We start from the raw sequence: 14,723 nt of genomic DNA on the forward strand, positions 1-14,723 counted from the left end.
TACGTCCAGAAAGAAACGATACCAGGGAACTGCAGTAAAACAACGACACTCCGCTGCTGCTGTTGACGCTGCGGAAAATAAGACTACTCTGTGCAGTCTGTTCTTCGTGTTCTTCAAGGTCCTCTAATGGCAGCAGCAGCAGCAGGTGGGAATTGTTGTTAATCCTTCTTCTTCGCTCCTCTGCGTCCCAAACATTCCCCAAACTCTTGATAACTTATCTTGGACTCGTAACAACCTTTTTATACACAATAGGTCGAATAAATCTTCCCCAATATTTTCGTTTATCTCCACAGCAAGTTACGGGTTTTTTTCTCTGCCAAACTCTCTTTACGCGTCTTCCTTTTGAGCCGTATACTTTCCAAAGCCTTTATAAGATATATTAGAATATGTGGGAAGATATATCTGTATTCTAGTCACGCTATATTTCTGGCAACAAACCAAACAGGACCAGAATTTCTTTCTCTGTTTGAACCGAGTATTTTTCTTCCCTGTTAGTCGATATTCCGGATTATCCAGCCCAAGTTAGTTTGGCGTTTGAATCTCTCCAAAGATAGCCTAACAATCGAACCCTAAATTCTGTTCTCGTTGGAAACATTTTCCCGCCAAAACGTTAATTTGAAATGTGAAGAAGGATGCCCCCTATCCTCTGATGGGGTGTGAATAACAATTGGGGCTGAAATAAAATTATTGGGTGGAAATAACAAAAACTTGGGTGCCTTTAGTAATTTTTCTGGGATGTTTTCCGCACTTTTTCGGGGTTCCTCCGGGGTATTTCTGGGGTGTCTCTGGCATACTTTTGGGGATCTTCTGGTACGTTATCTACGGAGGTTCAAATGCCACATTTTGAGCCAATTTCGCCGCAAAAGCTTATTTCTCCAAAAACACCTACAAAGACATAAAATAACCAAATAAGTACAAAATCGAGCACTAACAATATATACAATTGGGACAAATTAGACACATAATTGCGTCTATCAGCATACGACTTTTGTCTCATAAGAAGTAAGAAATAGAATAGATAGACTTTTGAGTGATAGATAAGTTCAAGTCTCCACATACCTTTTTGTTGATGAAGTTCCATGGTTCCTTGTATAGATCTTCGTCGTTGTATGATGAATCGCCATGAAGTCCTTGAGCTCAACTACACTTTTCTATCCTAGTCCGAGACTTATCTATGTAGGCTAGAAATCAGGACTTATAGTTTTCATCAGTAACATTGACAAACATGCTTGAGATAGCAACGCATGCGAGGTTGACCGAGCTATGCTCTAACAGTTGGCATGCCTTGGTGTGGAGATGTGGCTGGCACGACATGCCATTGGCACATGTGGCATGGTTGGCATGCCTTGACGTGGAGATGTGGCTGGCACGGCATGCCATTGGCACATGCGGCATGGTTGGCATGCCTTGGCGCGGAGATGTGGCTGGCATGGCATGGCATGCCATTGGCACATGCGGCATGGTTGGCATGCCTTGGTGTGGAAGGTTGCACGACATGCCATTGGCACATGTGGTGCGGCTGGCATGGTTGTCATGCCTTGGGTGGCGAACTTGGACGGCTGAGATCCGCATCTCAGATGGAAGGGTGGACGTTGATTGTTGCAACCCCTCATTTGGCAGTCGGCGACATGGTTTAGGTCCGGCATGGCTTTGGCATAGTGTAGGCGCGACCAAAACTAGAGTTTGGTGCAAACCGTGATGTTTGGCCTTGGTCCGCAAGTTGCCATGCGTTTGGTGGCGAACTTGGACGGCTGAGATCTTCATCTCAGATGGAAGGGTGGTTGTTGATTGTTGCAATCCTTCGTTTGGTAGCCAGCGGCATGGTTTAGGGCCGGCTTGGATTTGGCATAGTGTAGGCGTGGCCAAAATTAGGGTTTGGTGCAAACCATGATGTTTGGCCTTGGGACGCAAGTTGCCATGTGTTTGGTGGCGAGCTTGGACGGCTGAGATCTGCATCTCAGATGGAAGGGTGGTCGTTGATGGTTGCAACCCTTCGTTTGGCAGCCAACGGCATGGTTTAGGGCCGGCATGGCTTTGGCACAGTGTTGGCGCGACCAAAATTAGGGTTTGGTGCAAACCATGATGTTTGGCCTTGGGCCGCAAATTGCCATGCGTTTGGTGGCGAACTTGGACGGCTGAGATCCGCATCTCAGATGGAAGGGTGGTCGTGGATGGTTGCAGCCCTTCGTTTGGCAGCCAGCGACATGGTTTAGGGACGGTTTGGCTTTGGCATAGTCTAGGCGCGGCCAAAATTAGGGTTTGGTGCAAACCGTGATGTTTGGCCTTGGGCCGCAAGTTTCCATGCGTTTGGTGGCGAGCTTGGACGGCTGAGATTTGCATCTCAGATGGAAGGGTGGTCGTTGATGGTTTCAACCCTTCGTTTGGCAGCCAGCGACATGGCATGGCTTTGGCATAGTGTAGGCGCGACCAAAATTAGGGTTTGGTGCAAACCGTGATGTTTGGCTTTGGGCCGCAAGTTGCCATGCGTTTGGTGGCGAACTTGGACGACTAAGATCTGCATCTCAGATGGAAGGGTGGCCGTTGATGGTTGCAACCCTTTGTTTGGAAGCCATCGACATGGTTTAGGGCCGGCCTGGATTTGGCATAGTGTAGGGGCGGCCAAAATTAGGGTTTGGTATAAACCGTGATGTTTGGCCTTGGGTTGCGAGTTTCCATGCGTTTGGTGGCGAACTTGGACGGCCGAGATCTGCATCTCAGATGGAAGGGTGGCCGTTGATTGTTGTAACCCTTCGTTTGGCAGCCAACGACATGGTTTAGGGCTGGCTTGGCTTTGGCGTGGAGGCGCGGCTAGCATGCCTTGGCGCAGAGACGTGGCTGGCATGGCTTGCCATTGGCACGGTGGTGCGGCTGGCATGGTTGACATGCCTTGGCGTGGAGACGTGGCTGGCATGGTTTGCAATTGTAACGGTGGTGCGGCTGGCATGCCTTGGCGCGGAGACGTGGATGGCATGGTTTGCCATTTGAACGGTGGTGCGGCTGGCATGCCTTGGCGCGGAGACGTGGCTGGCATGCTGGCATGCCTTGGCGCAGAGACGTGGCTGGCATGGTTTGCCATTGGCACGGTGGTGCGGCTGGCATTCCTTGGCACGAAGACGTGGCTGGCATGGTTTTCTATTGGCACGGTGGTGCGGCTGGCATGCCTTGGCGCGGAGACGTGGCTGGCATGGTTTGCCATTGGCACGACGGCGTGAGAACTAGGGTTTGGTATGAAGGTGATGTCGGTCAATACTAAGGGTTCTGCCGTGGAACATGACATATGCATAAAAAAAAGGTACCCTGGTAATTCTTACGTGGGCATGTCGGATGATTCAATAAATGCGCCAGTGACGTCATAGTGACGTCATGTCAGATGTATGGTTTTACGATTTTAACCCTAAGCTAAAAACCACCATCAACAACTATATAGACTTCAATTATACATATTTGGTATTTCGAGCCGAGTTTATCTCGCTTATCTATATCTCGAAATGTATGTTGGTAAGCTTTCGCTTTAACCAAGTTAATCTTTTAATCTTGACGAAAGTCAAAAGATGATCATGTGAAAATCGCCTTGTAACATCTTACATGATTTGTGTGAGACAATCATTTGATGTAGACTCGGAGTGTTTCGGATTGATCATTCAATCACTTGAAAATTGCTTTGAAGTTAATAGTTTGTGTGAGACAGCTATTGTCGTTTTCCAAGAATGTTTCAATGATTGAAATGAGGGTTTAGAACATGTAACCATGATTGGATATAAACATAGTGTGTATTCACATTTGTGTAAAGTCCAAAACCAATAACCATGGTATGCGTACCCGTATGTGTACTGGTTGATTATTGGAAGTTTGAAAACTAAGTATGCGTACCCGTACGCGTACTGGCGGAAGTTCAAGTTCCGTGAATTTCTGCTGGAGTTTGGAAGAGTAAAGTGGTATGTGTACCCATATGCGTACTGGCATAACCAAACTCAGTCCTGCATACTTAGGTATGTGTAGCCGTTTGCATACTTAAGTAGGTTATGTTCTAAAATCGGCTTGTTCATGAAATAATACATTTATATAATAAGGAATGCAATCTTTTGCAAACCGTGGCTATAATGTTCATGAAATGATTCGAGTGAATAAAAATCGATTTTGCTTCAATTGTGTCTTGTATACTTCTATGAGAATATAAACAATTAAAAAAACTCTCTAACTAGTTTTATTTGAGTCATTTGAACTAGTTCTGATAAAGATGAATCAGGTTGATATGAAAGTGCTCATATGGCTAACCCTTGGTTAACTATTATTGAACCAACTAAGTGTACACGTTTAGGTACGGTTACCTTTATCTAAATGACGGTACATTTCTTTTGTGTATAACAAGATAAGTTCGATCTAACGGTTGAAAGATATTAGCTTGAATCGAATCAGGTTTTCATCTAACGGTGAATATTGAATGCTTTGTACCAAGGTAGCATTGATTGCAAACCCTGATTTAAAGACTATATAAAGGAGAACTCTAGCAATTGGGAAACCTAATCCCCACACCTCTCGTGTGATACTAGTTGCGACTAGAGTCGATTCTCCTTTAACCTTAGGTTTTTCAGGAAACCCTGTAGGTTAACGACTTAAAGACTTCATTGGGATTGTGAAGCCAGACACAACTATTTTCTCTATAGTTGCGTGTTCTAATCTTGTTATTTTCTTTCGTGATTGAGTACTATCTTCTTTAAGACTTGCTCGAGCTTTATTCTCCGACAGGCAAGATTGAAAAGTAGTCACAAACATCTTTGTCTCATCGTTTGTGATTCCACAATATCTTGTTTCTTTAATCGATTAAAATTATTAAGAAATGATTGGTAATACTAGGTTGTTCTTCGGGAATATAAGTCCGGTTTGACAATTGGTTCATGTTCACCTTGATTTATCAAAAGACGGAACAAAACTCATAGGTATATCTGTCGCGACAAATTTATTTATACAATAGACTTTTCTGTGCGATATAGATTTGTTTATCAAGTCTTCAACTTTGGGTTGTAGCAACTCTTAGTTGTGGGTGAGATCAGATAATGGAATCAAGTGTGTAGAGTCCTGCTGGGATTAAGAGACCTAAGGAGCGCAACTGTACCTTGATCAATGTGAGATTGATTAGGGCTAAACTACATTCCAGTGTGAAGTTAACTTGGAGTAGGCTAGTGTCTGTAGCGGCTTAATACAGTGTGGTGTTCAAATCTGGACTAGGTCCCGGGGTTTTTCTACATTTGCGGTTTCCTCATTAACAAAACTTCTGGTATCTGTGTTATTTCTTTTCCGCATTATATTTTGTTATATAATAGAAATACAGGTTGTGCGTTGAATCGATCAATTGGTACATCCAACCTTTGGTTGTTGATTGAAATTGATTGATCCTTGAACATTGGTCTTTGGTACATTTCAAGTTATTTCTCTTATATTCGATCGGGCTCGCAAATTCCTATTTGTTTGATTGCAGATTGAATTGAGAAATTGAGATACAACTCTTGGATATACTTTTCTTGAGATTGAGTCTGACTGTCTAGTTGATTATCTCGAAAGTATATTGGAGTTTTTCCATACAGATTGCTAAGCGAAATATTGGGTGTGGTTGTTAGACCCCCGATTTTTCAATTGGTATCAGAGCAGGCAAACACGTTTAATACCTCACAAGTCTGTGTTTGTAGCGATTTGACTCTATGGACAGAGGAGCTATCTCTATAAACGTACCACCAGTCTTCGATGACTCAAATTACTTATGGTGGAAAATTGTTATGCGTGCCTTTCTTCAAGCGCGTGATTTTTAATCATAGTGTTGATGGTGGTGTTTAGTTCATGGCTAAAATTGTGAAACCCTGTGTTTAAATGTGCTTTCATTCTGCAAAGAAACAGAGTCATTTAAAAGTGATGAGTGCCCAGGCCTCTTTACTTACATGTGTATTGAGAAATTCAGTATATTTATATGAAATTTATCTAGAATGGTGCGTGTAGCAACAATCCCAAATATTCTGTAAATTTCTGAGTATTTATTCTATGTCATGTTCCCCAGTTGAACTCTTAATACTGACATGACATGACGACTAATGCTCGCTCCCAGCCGAGTAGCATGAATCTTCCGAAGTGTCAGGATTAAGATGCGTGTGGAAGTACTCAATCAAAGGCACGCAAAGTTATGCTTCCCTTTGATATTAAGTTAGTGATTTTTGTATCAATATGCAAAATTCACCAAAAATTGATTGATTTTGCGGCAACCCGCAAAATTCAGTTCTTTAACCTAATTTTATCAATTTGCAAAAATTAGTTTTTTTGCGCCCTGCGCAACAATTCGAACCCTATTGGTCGAAACTAAACCTAGGCAAACTAGGAAATTGATCCATCAGATATGAGCAAGATTCTACAAAAAATCAGAAACACAAGAAATAAAGAGGAATTGCGACAAGTAAGGGAAGTGGCAAAAGAGGCGTGGCCGTGCCACTTGACCGACTGATTGGCTTCAACAGGCGCCACCTGTGGCCGGCTGGCCACGCTCCATGTTGCTGCTTGTCGGCCCCCTTTCCCATCGACCAATCAGATTGCTTTAAAAGCGCCACATACACTTTCAATTAAAAGTGGAATTTGGTTGGCCGACACCCTTAATTACTTAAGGAATTGGACATAGGCTGCCCATGTCAGTCTCAAAACGATCACAGCCGCACGTTTTGGCCGACTGATTTATCAAGCTTGGCCGCTCCTTGACGCGACCGGACAAGCGTCATCAGGCAAACCGATGGGCCCACTAATACTCCGGCCAATATGAGCCCTTCTAACTCGCCAACAGAGCCACTAAACGATTGCCCAAAGTTAGTTGGCAGCGCGACTTACAAAACCCTAATTTCTATTAAGCAGCATTACATTGCTGCCGCAAAACGATCTCGGTCGTCGAGCTTCGCCAGCCGAATTGGCTGGCCTAGATTTAATTCTGATCGATGGAAAGGCGTGCATACGCTCACTAGTGGCCTGACTATAGCGATGGTCGGTTGAATGGTCCATAACATGCCGCCAGCAACAAAAACTGTTGGCCCAAAATGGGTTGGCCACACGAATTTTAAAACATATATTGAATCAACAACAACCATTAACTGTCGCAAATCATCTCGGCCGTCTAACTTCGCTAGCCGAATTGACCGGCCTAGATATAATTTTAGGCGACCAATAAAATGTCGTCGTGATCGCCAGCCGTCACTCTCCTATAAGGACCGACCGGCCTGCCTTTGCCGTGCGTAAATGGCTCCTGGCAGCTTCCCGAAAATGGCCAGTCACGCTCCTTTTAAGACATTAGGCTTCCGACTAACTTAAACAAGCCTTACACAACGATGCTTCAAAAGCATCGATTATTTTTGAGTTGCTTGCTTAAAAGCGATACTTTATATGCATTGATTATAAACGATGTTTTATAAATATCAATTTCACAAATAATTTAATTATTGACTTAAAAGCATTACATGCTAGTTCTTGCGGCAAGTCTCTTGGTTTGACTCGCAACATATGACCACCCGCCGCCTGGCTTGCACGTTATTGGTCAAAATACCTAGGTCTTGCAAACAAGACCCACTCAGCAACCTGCTGCATATTTTCCACGAAAATACTCGAGACATGAAACATGTCACAAACAGGGGGATGTTCATCAGGGTATTGGTCTGACGGTCTACAGCGTGCGGCGTGCAACACGCCCATTACAAGAAAGTGTCAGGAAAGGTGGACAGTTAGTGATGATAAATAAGTAGTGGGATAAAACCACCCAGTCTTCCCCTCATAGCGGAGACGTGGTTTTCACCATCCTGCATGATCCCACTCCTCTATCACACAACTATTCCCAGTTCCTATGAGATCAGGGTGCGTGCAACTATGACTGATATAAATAGGTTTTCAACCTATTTCAACCAACAACGGTTATCAACACAAGTATCCAGAAAAATACCAAAGAACTCATAGCTTGCATTCCGCAAGCGAGTTCCACATTCTGATACAAGTCATAAAACAACCACACCTTCAGAGTTAACCATTCTGATCTCAACACTTTCTTCGTTTCCCTCCCTAAGATCAACCCTTCTCCTTCACTTTGTGACTGAAGCAAGACTAGAACGGCCATTTCTTGGTTTAGGCCAGAATTGTACAGATTGATCTCTCGAATCTAAAGTACTCCCGTGCAGTGCATTTGTTTAGGGTTTAGATTCGTTTCTCTATGGCACACCCAAATTTACCATTTCCAGCAGATCATTTTTTACCTTGTTAATGGCTATGATCCTCCGATTATTGCAATAGGCATTGTAACCGTTCCAAAGGATATTGGTGATTATGATGCTGTCGAGATTCTTGCTGCAAAGCAAAATTCTGACGGATTAAATGCAATCATCCATGCTATTACCCCAGATCTTCAGTACCATGTGACTACGTGCACTCTGTCTAAAGACGCTTGGGATATCTTAGAAACCGTATTTGAAGGGAATACCTGTGAAAAATAAGGTAGGCTTCTAAACCTAAATTCTGATTGCGAAAACCTTCGTATAGCAGATGAAGATTCATTTGATGAGTTTAATCACAAGGTGTCTGAAATTGTTAATGCATCTTTTGCGTTGGGTAAGAGTAGGACATTGTGATGAAAATTCTCAGATCATTGCCATCTAGATACGATTCTAAGAAATATGCCATCGTTGAAAGAAATAACCTTGATGTGCTTTCCAGAAATACTCTCGTTGGGAAGTTAAAGAACTTTGGTCTCGAGCATGTATCCAAATCTGGAAAGGATATTGCTTTCAAAGCACAAAATAACACTTGAAAATGCGGGGGTCTAACAACCACACCCAACAATTCGTTTGGCAATCTGAGAAGACTTACTCCAATATACTTTCTAGAGAATTAACTAGACAGTCAGACTCAATCTAGAATAAAGTATATCAAAGAGTTTAATATCTCTAATTCTTAATTCAATCCGCAATCAGCAAATAGAAATCTGCGAGCCTGATTGAATATAAGAAGAGTAACTTGAACGGTACCAAAAACCAATGTTTAAGTGTCAATCAATGTAAATCAACAACCCAAGGTTGGATAAATTGATTGATCTTAACGCACAACCTGTGATATTTCAATTATATAACAAAATATAATGCGGAAAAGAAATAACACAGACACCAGAATTTTGTTAACGAGGAAACCGCAAATGCAGAAAAACCCCGGGACCTAGTCCATATTGAACACCACACTGTATTAAGCCGCTACAGACACTAGCCTACTACCAATTAACTTCGTACTAGACTGTAGTTGAACCCTAATCAATCTTACACTGATTCAAGGTACAGTTGCGCTCCTTACGTCTCTAATCCCAGCATGATACTACGCACTTGATTCCCTTAACTGATCTCACCCACAACTAAGAGTTGTTACGACCCAAAGTCGATGACTTGATAGACAAATCTGTCTCACACAGAAAAGTCTATAGGATTGAATAAATCTGTCTCCTACAGAAATACCCAAGAGTTTTTGTTCCGTCTTTTGATAAATCAAGGTGAACAGGAACCAATTGATAACTGGGACTTATATTCCCGAAGAACAACCTAGAATTATCAATCACCTCACAATAAACTTAATCGACTAGCGAAACAAGTTATTGTGGAATCACAAACGATGAGACGAAGTTTTTTTGTGATTACTTTTCTATCTTGCCTATCGGAGATATAAAATCTCGAGCCAATTATTTCAATTGCACTCAACACGATAGAAACAACGAGATCGGATCACGGAACTACAAAGATAATAGTTGGGTATGGCTTCACAATCCCAATGAAGTCTTCAAGTCGTTAACCTACAGGGTCTGGAGAAGAAACCTAAGGTTAAAGGAGAATCGACTCTAGTTATGCAACTAGTAACATACAGGAGGTGTGGGCATTAGGTCTCCCAGTTGCTAGAGTTCTCCTTTATATAATTTTCAAATCAGGGTTTGCAATCCAAGTTACCTTGGTGACAAAGCATTCAATATTCACCGTTAGATGAAAAACCTGATTCAACCAAGCTAATATCTTTCAAACGTTAGATCGAACTTAGCTTGTTACATACAAATGAAATGTACCCTCATTTAGGTTTATGTAACCGTACCTAAATGTGTACACCAGGTTGGTTCACAAATAGTTAACCGAGGTTAGCCATATGATTACTCTCATATCAACCTTATTCATCTTAACCATAACTAGTTCAAATGACTCAAATGAAACTAGTTAAAGAGTTGTTTAATTGTATGGAAAACACAATCGAAAACAAATCGGTTTGATTCACTTGAATCATTCATGAAAATTATAGCCTGGTTTGTAAAGATTGCATTCCTTATGATTTAAATGTTTAAGTTCATGAACTGACCGATTTGACAAAGTAACCAGCTTAAGTATGCGTACGGTTATGCGTACTTAAACAACCGGATTTGAGTTTGTTAAGTTTCCAAACTCCGCAGAAATTTTCGGTTCGAAAACCTCCGCTAGTATGCGTACGGGTACACATACTTAAGGTGACTAGTTTAGGAGTTTGTAATTCCCAAACTCAGCAGATATTTTCGAAAACTCCGCTAGTATGCTACGCATACTTATCTTGTCTCCTTCACCAATTTCGTATACACACATATGCATACTCTTGGTTCCCGGTTTATGGATTTATACACTAATGTGCGAACACACTGTATATGCTTATATCCAAAGATGGTTACATCATCAACTCTTTATTTCAATTATTGAAACATTCTTCAATAATGACAATAGCCGTTTTCACACACTATTAGCATCAAAGCAATTTTCAAGATATTGAAATAATCATTATTGAAACATTCCAAGCCTACATCAAATGATTGTATCACACAAACCATGTAAGGTGTTACTCGGCAATTTTCTCATGATATAAGATGAACTTGGTCGAAGCGAAAGCTTACCAACACATATTTCGAGAAATATGTAAGCGAGATATACTCAGCTCGAAATCTCAAATGTGTATAGAGAATACTATATCGAAACACGACTTATGTCTCAATATAGGAGATAGTAGAAATAGACTTTCCAAGTGATAGATGAGTTCAAGTCTCCACATACCTTTTGTCGAAGAAGTTCCACAAGATACCCTTAGTAGTTTTTCGTCTTCAAGAGATGAACGCCGAGAGATCTAAGCTCAACTACACTATCTATATCCTAGTCTAAGACATCTACAAATAGGATAGAAATCAAGACTTATAGTTTTGATCACTAACATTGACAAACATGCTTGAGATAGCAACACATGCGAGTTCGACCGAGCAATGCTCTAACAACATTAAATTACTTGATAAAAGTAAAAGTGTTGGAAATTACTTGAAAGTAAAAGTGTTGGCATCTCTGATGATGATCCTTCTGAGACTGATTCATCATATGAAGATCTTGACAAGTCAGTCTCTTTGATCACAAGACAGTTTAGAGATCTTCTTTTGAAGAGAAGTAAACGGTTCACTAGAGATAAACCTAAGTCATCAGTTAAACCTCATAATCGTGTTCCTCCTTGTAGATGGGGAAAAATGATTTGCTGGTTTTTGAGGAATTGAGGAGACGACCGTACGAAGGATACTCCCCGGACCGAGAGAAATGTTAAACCTTACACAGATGCACCGCTTCAAAGGGGGTGCTTTAGATTCGATAGATCAATATGTAGTACTCCGGCCTAAATCAAGACAATGACCGTTCCAGAGTAAATTCGGTCACAATAAAGGATGAGTTGATCTGTAGGAGGGAAGCTGGGAAATGTGTGGAATCAATGGTAATCAAAGATTGTGGGTGTATGAATTCTGAATATGATAAGCTCTGAATGATTGAAATTGCTCAATTGAGAGTAGTTGCTCAATTGATGAGTTGATGATCTCGTGTTGTCGATGAGACGTGAGATTGATGATGTTGTTGATTCTGATGATTCAATCATGATTCAGAGACTTATTTATATTGTTGGAGTTTTAGACACCATGACCCCATGAAGTGTGACAGTTGATGGAATCAAGGAGTGGGGAAGTGGAGATCATGTTTGAAACCAGTTGCTCAACGTGTGGAGACTTGGTCGATTTTCCACCCACTACCTCGTGAATTCCTTCAACTGATTACACAATTTGCTCACATTCCATCGTGTGTTTGAGCACACGTACCGTAGACCGCCAGACCAAAACCCTAAGTGATATCCCCCCAAAGTGACATGATTGACGTATCGTGGTATGTTAGTCAATTGATGACTTCGCCGTTTGATGGGACGATGAGTCTACATAGTTGCTGAGTTGAACATGATGTTCTGAAACTCATGAGTTGAACATGTCATGAGACAGAGGTATAGTTCGTACGATGAAGTGAGCAAGTATTGATCATTCGATGGATCGTTGAATATTGATTGTTGAACCAATATTCCTTGGTTTGAGCAAATATTTATCATCTGAGCAAGTGTTGCTCATGTGATCAATTGTTGAATATTTGATCGTCTGAGTATGTGCTGCTCATCTGATGGATTATTGGCAGCGTACCAAAAATATTAATTAGAATACTGGTCGTTGAACCGATCATAATTAATAAAATTAATGACCAGGAGGTCTTCGTAAAATTATTAAGGTTGGAATCTGGAATGATGATCCTTGGATTCAGAAACCCTAATTTGATCAATTGATGATCAATTCATGGTTCATCAGAATTTCAACCATGGGACGAAGGAGGGAGCGACTACACGGGACCATGGATCAACCATGTAGTGTCCATATGCTCACGTGAGAAAATACAAAGATCTCCTGAAGAGTTGACGATTTTTTGGTGAAAGAATGATTAAATGCTGGTGTAGATGGGGAAAAACGATTTGCTGGTTTTTAAGGAATTGAGGAAACGACCGTACGGAGGAGACTCCTCAAACCGAGCGAAATGTTAAACCTCACACAGATGCACCGCTGCAAAGGGGGTGCTTTAGATTCGAGAGATCAATCTGTAGTACTCCGGCCTAAATCAAGAAAATGAACGTTCCAGAATAAATTCGGTCACAAGAGAGGATGGGTTGATCTGTAGGAGGGAAGCTGAAAAATGTGTGGAATCGATGGTAATCAAAGATTGTGGGTGTGTGAATTCCAAATACGATAAGCTTTGAGTGATTGAAATTTCTCAATTGAGAGTAGTTGCTCAATTGATGAGTTGATGATCTCGTGTTGTCGATGAGACGTGAGATTGATGATACTGATGATGATTCAATCATGATTCAGAGACTTACTTATATTGCAGGAATTTTAGACACCATGCTTCCATGAAGTGTGACAGTTGATGGAATCAAGGAGTGGGGAAGTGGAGATCGTGTTTGAAACCAGTTGCTTAACGTGTGGAGACTTGGTCGATTTTCCACCCACTACCTCGTGAATTCCTTCAACTGATTGCACGACTTGCTCACATTACATCGTGTGTTTGAACACACGTGCCGTAGACCGCCAGACCAAAACCCTAAGTGATATCCCCAACTGACACGATTGACGTCTCGTGGTTTGTTAGTCAATTGATGGCTTCGTGGTTTGATGAGACGATGAGTCCATTTAGTCGCTGAGTTGAACATGATTTTCTGAAACTAGTGAATTGAACACGTCATGAGACATAGGTATAGTTCTTACGATGAAGTGAGCAAGTATTGATCATTCGATGGATCGTTGAATATTGATTGTTGAACCAATATTCCTTGATTTGAACAAATGTTTATCATCTGAGCAAGTGTTTCTCATGTGATGAATTGTTGAATATTTGGTCGTCTGAGCATGTGTTGCTCGTCTGATGGATTATTGGCAGCGTACCAAAAATATTAATTAGAATATTGGTCGTTGAACCGAGCATAATTAATAAAATTAATGACCATGAAGTCGTCATAAAATTATTAAGGTTAAAATCTGGAATGATGATCCTTGGATTCAGAAACCCTAATTTGATCAATTGATGATCAATTCATGGTTCGTCATAATTTCAACCATGGGACGAAGGAGGGAGCGACTACATGGGACCGTGGATAAACCATGTAGTGTCCATATGCTCACGTGAGAAAATACGAAGAACTCCTGAAGAGTTGACGATTTGTTGGTGGAAGAATGATTAAATGCTCGTCTGAGCCTTAGGTGAGAAAACCTAATTAATTATGATGAGGCGAGGGACTGACCATGGAGTCATGAAACCGGCCCTGGGTTGTCCCGTAACCGCCTGGCGATCATTTCATGAAAATTCAAAGTGTTTGGGAGGGTTTTGGACCCAATACGAGTAATTGTGCAAATTAGGTCAAAACTGTGAAAATTGATGGGACCAGCTTCCGTGAGCCAAAGAGCCAATCTTGGTCGGTCAAGATAGCGTGCTCGTGTCCCTAAGGCGTCCGCGTCTTAGTCCTGAGAATTTTGATATTTTCAGGCGTGCTGTATTTTTGAAATACTCGTTCGTGCGGTGACTGTTAGTGTATCATCGTTGAATACACCTTCACCATTTGAATCGGGGCTTACTTAGAGGTAGCTCAGACGCCCGATTGTTGATTATTTATTACTAATTGTGGAATTCAGTGGAGAATAATTCACAAAACTGAGTAATAAGATGTTTATTATTAATTCATAGGATCAGCTGAGGATTCAACTACGAATTCAGAATAATAAAGTGAGCATTACCATTCCATGGGATCGTAGATTCGACCATAGAATCGGAGTAATTAAGGTTTAT

This window comes from Papaver somniferum, chromosome 1 (assembly GCF_003573695.1).
Source record: "Papaver somniferum cultivar HN1 chromosome 1, ASM357369v1, whole genome shotgun sequence".
NCBI lineage: Eukaryota > Viridiplantae > Streptophyta > Magnoliopsida > Ranunculales > Papaveraceae > Papaver > Papaver somniferum.